General features: G+C 33.4%; 1 protein-coding gene across 9 annotated transcripts in view; it reads right to left on the reverse strand.

Annotated features, from left to right (window-relative positions):
• Positions 1 to 12,053, reverse strand: part of LOC124356810 (embryonic polarity protein dorsal) — a 68,099-nt gene that overhangs the window by 45,136 nt on the left and 10,910 nt on the right. For 2 of the 9 annotated variants that reach the window (XM_046808030.1, XM_046808025.1), the window contains exon 1: positions 9,565 to 9,917. The exons of 4 other annotated variants lie outside the window; for them this stretch is intronic. The gene's annotated coding sequence lies outside the window, so the exon portion shown is untranslated. Of the gene's footprint in view, positions 1 to 9,564; positions 9,918 to 12,053 lie in introns of those variants that run through there. 3 more of the 9 variants (XM_046808029.1, XM_046808024.1, XM_046808031.1) reach the window with 2 other exon arrangements.

Here is a 12,053-nt window from a genome sequence, read left to right on the forward strand (position 1 = left end):
ATCTGATGCCATCCGATAATCACAAAATTGTAATCAGAGCTGATAAAACACCTGCAGGTCAACATACAAGACGTTTTAATGCACCAACTATTGATGAAGTTGCTATCGTTGTAGTTGGAGAAAAACTTGGAATCAACGTGATATTGTTTTACATCGTCGGAATGATCAATTACAACGTATAAAGGAAACACACCGCTCATATGATGCACTGCAATATCCCATTATATTTTGGCAAGGTGAAGATGGCTACGATTTCTCAATAAAAATGATAAATCCCATTACAGGTAACTAAAATATTAGTTTAGCTATGGCGATAATATCTCAGTCATTATATTATGTATATTTTAATTTTATATTTGAATGTTATTAAAACAAAATATATTTACAGGTTCTGAAACCAACAAAAAAGTCAGTTCAATGAACTATTATTCATACCGCCTAATGATTCGGGGGAAAATGAAGAAAATCACATATTGAAATGTCGGCGATTATATCACAAATATGTTGTTGACATGTATGTTAAAATTGAAACGGAGAGATTAACATTCATCAGGTTGAATCAAACCAAACTCCGATCTGAAGAGTATATTCACCTTCGAGATGCGATTAATACTGATTGGAAATGCACAGAATGTCGGTCGGATGACTATTCTTCCAGCAACATACATCGGAAGCCCTCGGCATATGCCACGAATATGCTCAAGATGCCATGTCGTATGTTCGTCATTATGGTACAGCAGATTTTGTTCATCACATTTACATGCAATCCGCAATGGATAGAAATCAAGCAGGAGTTATTCCCTGGGCAATCACCCATTGATCGTCATGATATTACAGCCAGAGTCTTTAGACAAAAATTGAAATCTTTAATGGATTTCATCGTAAAACATAATGTGTTTGGTGAGACACGCTGCTGGATGTATTCTGTGGAGTGGCAGAAACGAGGATTGCCACATGCACACATTTTGATTTGGTTGGTTGAAAAGATAAGGCCAAATGAAGTTGATGCAGTGATATCAGCTGAAATCCCTAATGTACAAGTAGATCCTGGATTGCATGAGGTAGTTATCAAAAACATGATACATGGTCCCTGTGGAACTCTTAATCAAAATTCACCGTGTATGATGGATGGTAAATGTTCAAAACGATATCCACGGACATTAATATCGGAAACAATTACTGGTAATGACGGTTATCCATTGTAATCGTCGCAGATCGACAGCAGACAATGGAAAATCAACAATTGTCAAATTAAATCAACAAGATATTGAAATAGATAATCGTTGGATTGTTCCATATTCACCCATTTTATCAAAGACATTCAAAGCACACATCAACATTGAATCTTGCCATTCAGTGAAATCTATTAAATACATTTGCAAATATGTAACCAAAGGGAGTGATATGGCTGTGATTGGAATTGGTGCAGAGAATTCCAATGATGAAGTTACCCAATACCAAATGGGCCGCTATGTCAGTAGTAATGAAGCAGTTTGGCGAATATTTTCTCTTTCCTATTCATGAGAGACACCCTTCTGTTGTTCACTTAGCTGTGCATTTAGAAAATGGACAAAGAGTGTATTTTACAGCACAGAACGCAGTACAAAGAGCTGCTCAGCCACCATCTACTACATTAACCAGTTTTTTTGAGACATGCCAAAACGATGATTCGCACAAACATTGCTATATTCTGAAATGCCAAAATATTATACCTGGAATCAATCCTCAAGGAGATTTATACGACGGAAACAAGGAAAAACCAGTTCCAGGATATACAGATGTATATTCCACCGATGCGATTGGCCGGATTTATTCAGTACATCCAAGCAATGATGAATGTTTTTATTTACGACTGCTATTAGTCAATGTACGTGGCCCAACATCATTCCAACAGTTACGAACTGTTGATGGTGAATTGTGTGGATCCTACAGAGAAGCCTGTCAACGTTTGCAATTGCTTGAAAATGACGCTCATTGGGATCAAACTCTCAATGATGCTGTAATATCATCACACGCTCATCAACTACGAACATTGTTTTCTATAATCATATCTACATGCTTCCCATCAAACCCAATTGATTTGTGGATCAAGTACAAAGATTATAATGTGTGATGATATTTTGTATCAAATACGGAATAGAATGGGAAATCCAAATATACAAATCAATGGAGAAATTTACAATGAAGCATTGATTTCAATTGAGGACATGTGCTTGATAATGTCAAAACAAACTATTAATTCAATAGGCCTGACCGCGCCCAATCGTCCAATGCATGACGCTTTTAAACCAAGAGTTGCATCGAGAAAAACTGTATGATTTCAACGCTTTGAAAGAATTAATTCAAAACAAATCTTCCACTGTTAAATGAACAACAGAAGTATGTATTTGAAACTCTTATGAAAGTAACAAATGATGAAACTGGAGGGATTTACTTCTTAGATGCACCTGGTGGTACAGGAGAAAAACTTTTTTGATTTCAATTAATATTAGCAACAATTCGCTCACAAAATAAAATTGCACTTGCACTCGCTTCGTCGGGAATCGCAGCAACTTTGCTTGAAGGTGGTCGAACAGCCCATTCAGCACTAAAATTGCCATTAAATATGCAAAGCAATGAAACTCCAACCTGCAACGTTTCGAAGAACTCTGCAATGGCAAAGGTTTTGCAGCAATGTAAATTGATTGTTTGGGATGAATGCACGATGGCACATAAAAAATCTTTGGAGGCTTTAGACAGAACCTTAAAAGATCTACGGAGCAATAATAACCGATTTGGTGGTGCAAATGATTTTATTAGCAGGAGATTTTCGTTCAAACATTGCCAGTGATTCCACGATCAACGCCAGCTGATGAACTCAATGCATGTCTAAAGTCCTCCAATTTGTGGAAACATGTCAAAGTACTTCATTTAAGCAAGAATATGCGTGTCGAGTTGCAAAATGACCAATCTGGAAACATATTCTCTAAACAACTCATTGACATTGGTAATGGCAAATTTCCTATAGACATGTTGACTGGCTGCATTATAACTTTCCTCAAAGTTTTTGTCAGTTAACTCGATCAAAAGATGAACTTATTCAGAAGGTGTTTCCAGATGTTTCTCAAAATTACAGAAACCATGATTGGTTGAGCGAACGAGCTATACTGGCTGCAAAAAACATAGATGTAAATGAATTAAATTTCAAAATTCAAGAACAAATTACAGGCGAATTGAGGATATATAAATCAGTTGATTCGGCTACTAATCAAGATGATGTAGTCAACTATCCACCGGAATTTTTAAACTCGCTGGATTTGCCAGGATTGCCACCTCACAATCTTCAATTAAAAAGGTTGGATCGGTGGTTATAATGTTGCGAAATATCAACCAACCGCGTCTTTGCAACGGTACACCGTTAGCGATAAAAAATTTACTAAACAATGTGATAGAAGCAACTATACTCAAAGGAAAGTATAAAGGAGAGGATGTTCTCATACCGCACATCCCAATGATTCCGACTGATGTGCCATTTGAGTTTAAACGACTACAGTTTCCAGTGTGGCTTGCTTTTGCTATGACTATAAACAAGTCCCAGGGGCAATCATTAAGTGTTTGTGGTATTAATCTAGAAAACCCATGTTTCTCACATGGTCAATTGTATGTTGCCTGTTCCCGTGTTGGAAAACCATCAGATTTGTTTATCTATGCGCCAGGTAATCAAACAAAAAACATCGTATACCACAAAGCACTACAAATGATAATAATAATAATTATGATTCACCATGATTAACAATAAAGCGATTACTTACTTTTAAATCCTTATATATGTTTTATTTAATTATTTTTTATTCACAACGCCCTATCACCAGGGTGACGGTTCTGTTCAGGAGAATTTTTTTTAAATACGTAGGCAAAAAAACTGCCACATTACAAATCTTTTTGACAGGACGAAGTCTGTCGGGTCAGCTAGTAAAATATAAAAATTAATCGCAAAATGTGTTGGTAAGCGCAAATTTTTATAACGGCTGGACCAATTCGTTTAATTCTTTTTGTAAAATCTCCATTGAAATCCAAGGAAGGTTTTTATGAAGAAAAAGTTAAGAAAAGTTACCTGGAATATTTTGGAATTCAGAAAAGATTGTAGTTTTTACGTTTCATAATTCAAATTAAACTAGCACAGTTTGTAAACAGCTGTTGACAGCTATAGCTCGACAAACTTTCTGAAACATCTGTTTACATTTAAATTTTATCAATAATAAGTAAACCGTGCTTGATCGGTAGTGTAATGCAGATAGTAAATAAAACAATATATAAATTTTACTCCAGATTGCACCAGTGACGAATTAAAATCATCTAATGCATTAAATACTGTTATAAAACTAACATTAATGAACAAAGTTATGAATGTTTTCACATAAGTTACTTCAAACTGGTGGGCTTCCTTGATATTACGATAGTACATTTTAAAAATGGCTTATAGAAAAAAGAAATAAATACTATCATGCCTCAACGAGTCATTCTTTCCCTGGCTACAGTCCAAAAAAGAAGTGTAACTCAAAACTTTAATAATGATAATTTTGGAATGTTGAATAACCTGAATAAGGATTTCCCCCTTATACAGAAAGTACATAAGAAGTAGGTAGGACTTCCCCCTAGGTCGTAATAGGCTTTTCAGTCCTACTTATGTGTGTATTTTCTTCATCAGGACAAGGCAAACTCAATTATGTCAACATGATTTTGACCAAAATAGATTTCCGAGAACTAGATAATCGAACGTATATAGTATACTGATCTAGGCAATATGGCAAGCTAAACTGTGACATAGTAGGTAAGTGAATTAAAAAGGTCTTAAGTAGACACTTTTTAACCGAAGTAGGCATCTCAGTCCTACGTAAGTATATATATTTTTTACGTATTTTTTTTTTTTTTTTAAGTATATATAACAAGGCAAACTCTACTATGGTACTGGAAATATCTTAGACCTGAAATATATGACAAGGACTTGAAATATACGCTTTCTGACCGAAGTAAGTTTCCGAGACCTGTGTGATCAGAGATTTGTGTTTTCTTGATTGGGATGACAAGGCAGATTTAGCTGTGACGTTATGTGTATAATTAATTAGAACCAGAAATGCTCCTAAATGTGCCAAACATGATATAATAATTAAATTAAACTCTGATACTATTTACCATGAACTTAAATAATATCTACCTGACGTATGCCTACTTATATTTGAAAAATTTTATAGGACTTCCATCATATTACATCATAATTGCTTTTACTAAGTAATATAAGGACTTCAGTTCTAAAGATTGCGTGCGAAACCACGGGTAACAGGCTGATTTAAAACATTTTGTTTGTTTTATATAACAATCTGAACCGTTATTACACATCATAAAGCTAGAATTTGGTTTATTGTTTTCTTAAAAAATCTTAGAAATAGTATTAAAATGTTATAGTTATATTGTATTGTATATATATTGTAACGAGAAAAATAAGAGATATTTCTTTAATTTTTGTTTGGTTAACATTTTTTTATGGTATGACTTCGATAAGAATATATAGAAGATCCAACTCCGTATATATTCTACTATTTTATTATTTAACACACAATATGTTCTGAACCAATCAAAAATATACTGTGGAGATAACTTTATAAATTAAATTTTGATGTAATATAATTTGTGTATAAAATAATAACATTTTTGTAATAATATACTCACATAAACATTAAAATTTATATATATATATATATATATATATATATATATAATATATATATAATTCACCCTTGGGTATTTATTATATTAACTAAAAATGCGCTTGTCAAACTTAACCAAAACATTTAAAAATTAGTGTTTATTTATAAATGAATTATAAACAATTTTATGTACTTTGGTATTATCCAGAGGCCACTGTTTTTGGAAGAGTTTTTCTTACCGAGGACCTAAGCCACTACATTATTAGAAAGAACAGAATTTATTTTACTTACTGTGAAAACTACATGCCACTACGATGGCCGGTTCTTTTTTTCTGCCTTCTAATTTCTACCTCCCAAACAGAAGCGATCTCATTGAGGAGGCCTCTCTGCTCTACTTACTACTTGTTATCACGTGATATTAATATGTTTTGTTTAGGTTATCATAAATATGTTACATAGTAACAAAGTTAAAGATAACTTTTATGGGAGCTTGCGTGACAGGTTGAATTTCGAGATGTTTTTCTTTTTTTGGCGGAAGTGTGAGGTGGCGCCAAAGGCATCACCGAAGCCTGTACAGATGGCCAAGGGAATTTTCAATCGGTGCATTCCTGAACTCAGATTAAGTACCAGATCGTCCATCTGTTTCAACATGAGATCACATTTGACGACCTGGCACGTCATCTGAGGTCAGGAAAGTACATATCGGAAACACCCATAGCTATCACCGCAGGCTTCAGCGCCATCCCGTACTTCTGGCAAAAAAAGAAAACCATCCCTCGAGATGATACCTAAATTCAAGCTCAGGTCACGCAAACGCTCATTAATTTTTTTATATTTTTAACGCATACATATATACTTTACCTACTTATATGGCCTAATAACACAATAGGTAGAGACAGAGTGGCCTCCTCTCACCGATATCGTTTCCTTTTGGGATGCAGAAAACAAGAAACGATCATTATGACATATAATTTTCAAAGGAAGCCAAATTAAATCTGTTCTTTCTAATAATGTAGTTTTTTAGGTCTAAGGTGAGAAAAATTCTTCCAAAAATAGTGGCCTCTGGAGAATACCAAAGTACCCTTGTACAATAAATCCAACTATTATACTTTTTTTTACTTTTATGATTTAGCGTGCAGTAGGCTATAAAAAGAGGCCACCACCACAATAGATTGATACCATCTAAACTACCAAAATGTGGAACCAAATTATGGTTTAGGTTTTTCAAATTAAAAGTACCTAGTTTAGCCGTTTTTATATCTTAAATAAGTACAGTAATAATTTAATGATGAATACAAAACTATATCATTTTATTGTATGGTAGTAAAATGTAACAAACACAACAGTGTAGCATTTAGTTAGGTACTTTGGGATTATACCGACCACACCCAGACATGAATCGTTATTTCACATTTCGTTTCTACTGATTACTAGATTAGCGTAGAACAATATTTCGTCAATATAAAACAGGAATTGTCTTATCGCAAACCCCTCCCCATCCTCAGACAGAGGTCAAAGTCGAGCGTCTAGTAGATAACGTGATTGCAGAGTCTCGCCGCCCGTTCAGCTGGTGCATCGCTTTGTTGTACTTCCGTGTTTTTACCTCTACATTTCTCCAAACACAAAAATTCAACAAAAACAAACATTTACCAAACTAAACTCTTTATTTAAAAAAACACTCAAAACTTGTTTTTATTCTTGATCACATTCCGCCACCCAAAATGCGAGTGCCTCCGGCCATCAGCGCGGGCTTCGGCAGCACCTTCGGTGCTGCCCCGCGCTGATGTCGACGAAAGAAAAACATCCCTCGAGATAGTACCTATCAGTAAAATATCAAATTCTAGAGGGGCTAATCAGAAATATAAATTGAATTGTAATGGAAAGGTAATTATGTACCGTGCAAATCACGTGATGCCGCGCGGCCTGCCGTAATCAGGATTCTCGAGAAAGATAAGATAACAGCGACAACAATACCGATCACAATACCTGGAAATGCTTGTAAGTTTGTAATTTTGTAATTGAAGAGTTGTTTTTTCGTTCTATCATGTTTTTGTTTCTATAAATTTCTATTTTTGTGTTCTTCATACTGGTGTGGTCGGTATAATCCCAAAGTACCTTTAGTTACTCTTTATTATTACGAAGAATAAACGTGTCTGCAGCTTACGACAAAAATAGCACATGTCATTTCCATTGTATTTACGGACATTAGTCAAATACAATAAAATGGTATTTATTTACAATACCGTGACCATGAAAAATGGACTTTTCTTCATGGGTTGGGCATTTATAGCCAAGTATTATTATCACAGGTGCATATAAACTGGGGGGAAAGTATATTATTGTATTATATTGATGCCTTTCGGGCATTATTGCGTTAAAAATGGAAAATAACCGACAAAATTTTGTCGAACAACACTTGGAGGGTTAAGGATCAGGGGCATCACGTGATCTGGGATTCGACTTTTGCAAGCTCGAGTTAATTTTTTTTTCTAAAAGAGCAAGCAGTGCGCAGCACTGCGCAGCACTGCGCAGCGGGCAGGCATCGTTGACAGAATTAACGTACTTGTCAGCATCATTTCAGTAAAATTGCCAGAGATACTGTCAAAAACAGAGTTTTCAAAAAATCGTAACTCCTTTGATTTTCGTTGCCGACGAATTTTTTCTTCACTATTGTTTTCAGGAAAAATTGTAGTTTTCAGGGGGAAAAAATGAACATGCCTTTCCATGGTCACGTTATTGTAAATTGATACCAATAAAATTTGTTTTAATATATTTGAATTTATTTGGAACAATATTGTTATATTCAATACATTTTTTTTTTAACTGGCAATAATCAAATGTAAACCGCTTTAATTAGAATGTATTTGATAGTTTAGGTATTTCTAATATTAGTAATTTCGTACCCTGATTCGATTGTGATAGTGGTCACTTATTATAATGAAGCCATAATTTAAAAACAAAAATCTAGAACTCACATATTTTAAATGTTAAAAAACATTTAATTTTGTATAATTCAGCCTAAGGAATTTATAATTTAAAAATACACTTAGGACTACCAAATTTACTAAACTCTAAAAAAGTAGTTTATTTCAAAATAGTACAATTTTTACCAATCACAATTTCAAACATTTAGAAGGAGCAAAGATTATAGCACATTTGTGAACTCTCTTTCAATACTTCTTTTTTTTCAATAAAAGAATTATTTTGTTTAATGTTTTTAATTCTAAAGACATTGCACATACATTAAATAATATCTACTCTGACCGGACGCTAAGTTTATGCCGTAGATTGCCAACATAATTAAAACCGGTAGATCTATTCATTTTAATTCAATATTTTGTTTCTTTTACCATCCCAGTACAGAATTATAGCAAAATTTGATATTTTCGCCCCAGATAGGCCTAGTCTGAACTAAACAATCAAATAAATACTCATAGGCTACTAGTGAGAAAAGAAAATCGACCAGACCAAGTTCATGACAGAATTAAATAAGCTACATAGTACTTAAAAGAGAATAAATACACTATACTGTAGGTAAAAATAGTTGTACTATTAAATTTTGTTTTCAATTTATTTGTTTTTATTAATTGTCTAATTTTATACTGTAATGCAACTGTAAACAAAAGACTTATTTTTTGCTTCGAGTTAAATATGGTGTCATAGGCAAACATATAGTTAAGTACACTACATTATAATCCTTTTAATTTACAACTCAACCTAATAGAGTAGCTTAATTAGATCTAGGTTGTTTTAAACCTCACTAATTCAGGCCTATTAATCACTTTTAACTAAGGAAAAGTTGTTGAAATTGTTTCATTTTTATTAACTCACAACTTAAGATATTTTATAATTAAACGTAAAAATCTGTTCATTTACTCACTTACTGTAAATTAATGTAGATGTCCAAGATTTGAGGTATTATTCATTTCAAAGAATTAAGTTCAGATGGTAAATTGTCAAGGCCTTTTGCCTTGTTAAAAGTTAATAATAACTTTGGAAACTTCACTTTACAATAGTTGCTTCTCACAAACTTGTTCAGTAACACTGTATTCACTTTTATAAGGAGTAAAATCATTCAATCGCTAATTTCATGCTAACACAACTTAGAGTGTACTATCCTAATCGGATTAAAATATTAAAACTCGAGTGTGTCTGAAAAGATATTTTGAGCACTGATGACCACACTTTCAAAGAACTGAAATACATCTGCTGCGCGATTGGGCCGAGATTGTTTAGACACACGTTTCCCAGCATTCAAAGCGTTTGCGCGGGCTGTTCAAGCGCCCGCGCACTGAAAACAGCAACAAGTTAAAACAACCAACTCCCACATCACCCACTACAAGTTGTAAACTAAATGACATTTAAAGTGTTAAATTAATTTTAACAAACTGAATCTGTAATTATTCTATCAGAGTTTACATTGATAACACCCATAAAACGTGAGTTTGAACAACATGATAAAACAAAGTTACACTAAAAGTCAAATTTATTTTAAATTATTATGTGGTACTTTTGTAGTACAATAAGCGGCTGTGTTGATTAGTTACCAAACTGTAATAATAAAAACTATTCGAAGAGTATCTAAGCAAAACTAAATATTCAAAGCCAAAGAAAATATCGATCTTCTTAGTTTTGTTTTACTTTATTTTCACAAGTATTTTAATATTTACCACAGAACATTAGGAATGAAGAAAATAAATTTTAACCAAATAAATAAACGAAAGTAATTCTTTTGATAAAAAATTAAATTGGGTTTAATATTTTACACATACATACACATTTAAAACACACGAGCACGCATATTATGCATTTGCGAACACACACAATTGATTTGTGTTATATAATTTTATTTTAATCCTGTAAGTCTGTAACTATAAATAAAAACATACCTAATTATTAGTTTCATTATTACGTAATGTTAACGCCCTACACATTATAAAATGTACATGTATATAACAAAAGATATGTGCAGACTAGTATTAAACAATCTGTGTCTGTTTTTCAAAGAAAAAAATCTTTAATTTAATGGTATACAGTTCAAATTTTGCAAAAATGTAGTCTAATTAAGACCTGTTTTTAAAAAAGTCTCAGAAAAATATTTTATTGTGTTTAAAAATTGCGGCCGTACAAAACTTTCAAACCTTAATAACTCACAAACAGGAGAATTTATGAAAAGTTTATAAGGGTAGTAAAATATGGGTTACCATATTTGAACATTATGATGCCATATTTGATTCGTTATACATTTTTGCATTATACAACTTCAAATCAAATGGTGAAGTTTGGTAGAGTAATTTATTAACACACTGTATATGTTGTTTTACACAATGTCTTAACCAAATTTGATTCATGTACAGTACCGGTACTAAACAGAATCAGTAGAAGAGTTTTTTACAATGTTTCCCCGATATGGCACTTACACAACAGTTAGCCGTTGGAAGCATTGCAGAGTGATTCAGTGACAATCCGTTTCGTACTTTCCTCAACCTCAACAACGTAATAAACCCGCGAAGGGACTTGGAGGAGCTGCGAGTGACTGAAGTCACGTGAACAGTGGTTTTTGCGAGCCGGAAGAGGTGGACAGTATACGATAAGAGTACAATCATACTGGATGTCTGTTAGGATTTGATGTTGGAGCAGTCATATTCGATATCAGCATGACCGTTTCGGTTCTGTAATTTTTAATAATTACAACAAAAAGCTTTAAATTAAATAATTAACATCAATTTAGATTTTGTAATGTTTCAGCACTGTTCTGTGCGATATGAATCAGTGCCATGAAAGGTTACTTCGTGAAGAACTCGTGTCTTTTCCAAAATGCAGTTCTAATTTCTCTTTCATTGACGTCACTATGAAATTCCCAGAAGGCGTCATGATTGCCGATAGCGGCTAGAAACCGGTCCTTCCTCTTCACTCCCCTTCCCGCAACTGCTTCTGCTAACCACGGCTGCGCAGCACGGGTTTCAGATTGATAGACTTGCGCGTTGTGCAATGCCCAGGTACCATGTGTACCTATACCGATTTCATATTTAGAAGGACGGGTGATTAAATCCCATATCATTTTCAGTTCTAAAAATTTCAAATAAAAAATATACAACATTAATATGAGTTGACCTACCTCAGTTTTGCTTCCTTAAAATTATTAATACTTCTGCATAGTTTGCAGCTAATAAAATAAACAAACAAAATAGAATGCCTATAATTTATTTTCAACGTCAGTCTATTTCTACAAGTAGGCCTGTTGCTATTTACTTAAAACTGATTATTGCGAAAGTAAAATTCAATAATAGTAAACAAATTAATATAATTTATGACTTATTATGTCTATACCCCATAGACAACGTATTCTGCGAAATTTGATGCTAGTAC

Source organism: Homalodisca vitripennis, chromosome 3 (genome assembly GCF_021130785.1).
Source record: "Homalodisca vitripennis isolate AUS2020 chromosome 3, UT_GWSS_2.1, whole genome shotgun sequence".
NCBI classification, from domain to species: Eukaryota; Metazoa; Arthropoda; class Insecta; order Hemiptera; family Cicadellidae; genus Homalodisca; species Homalodisca vitripennis.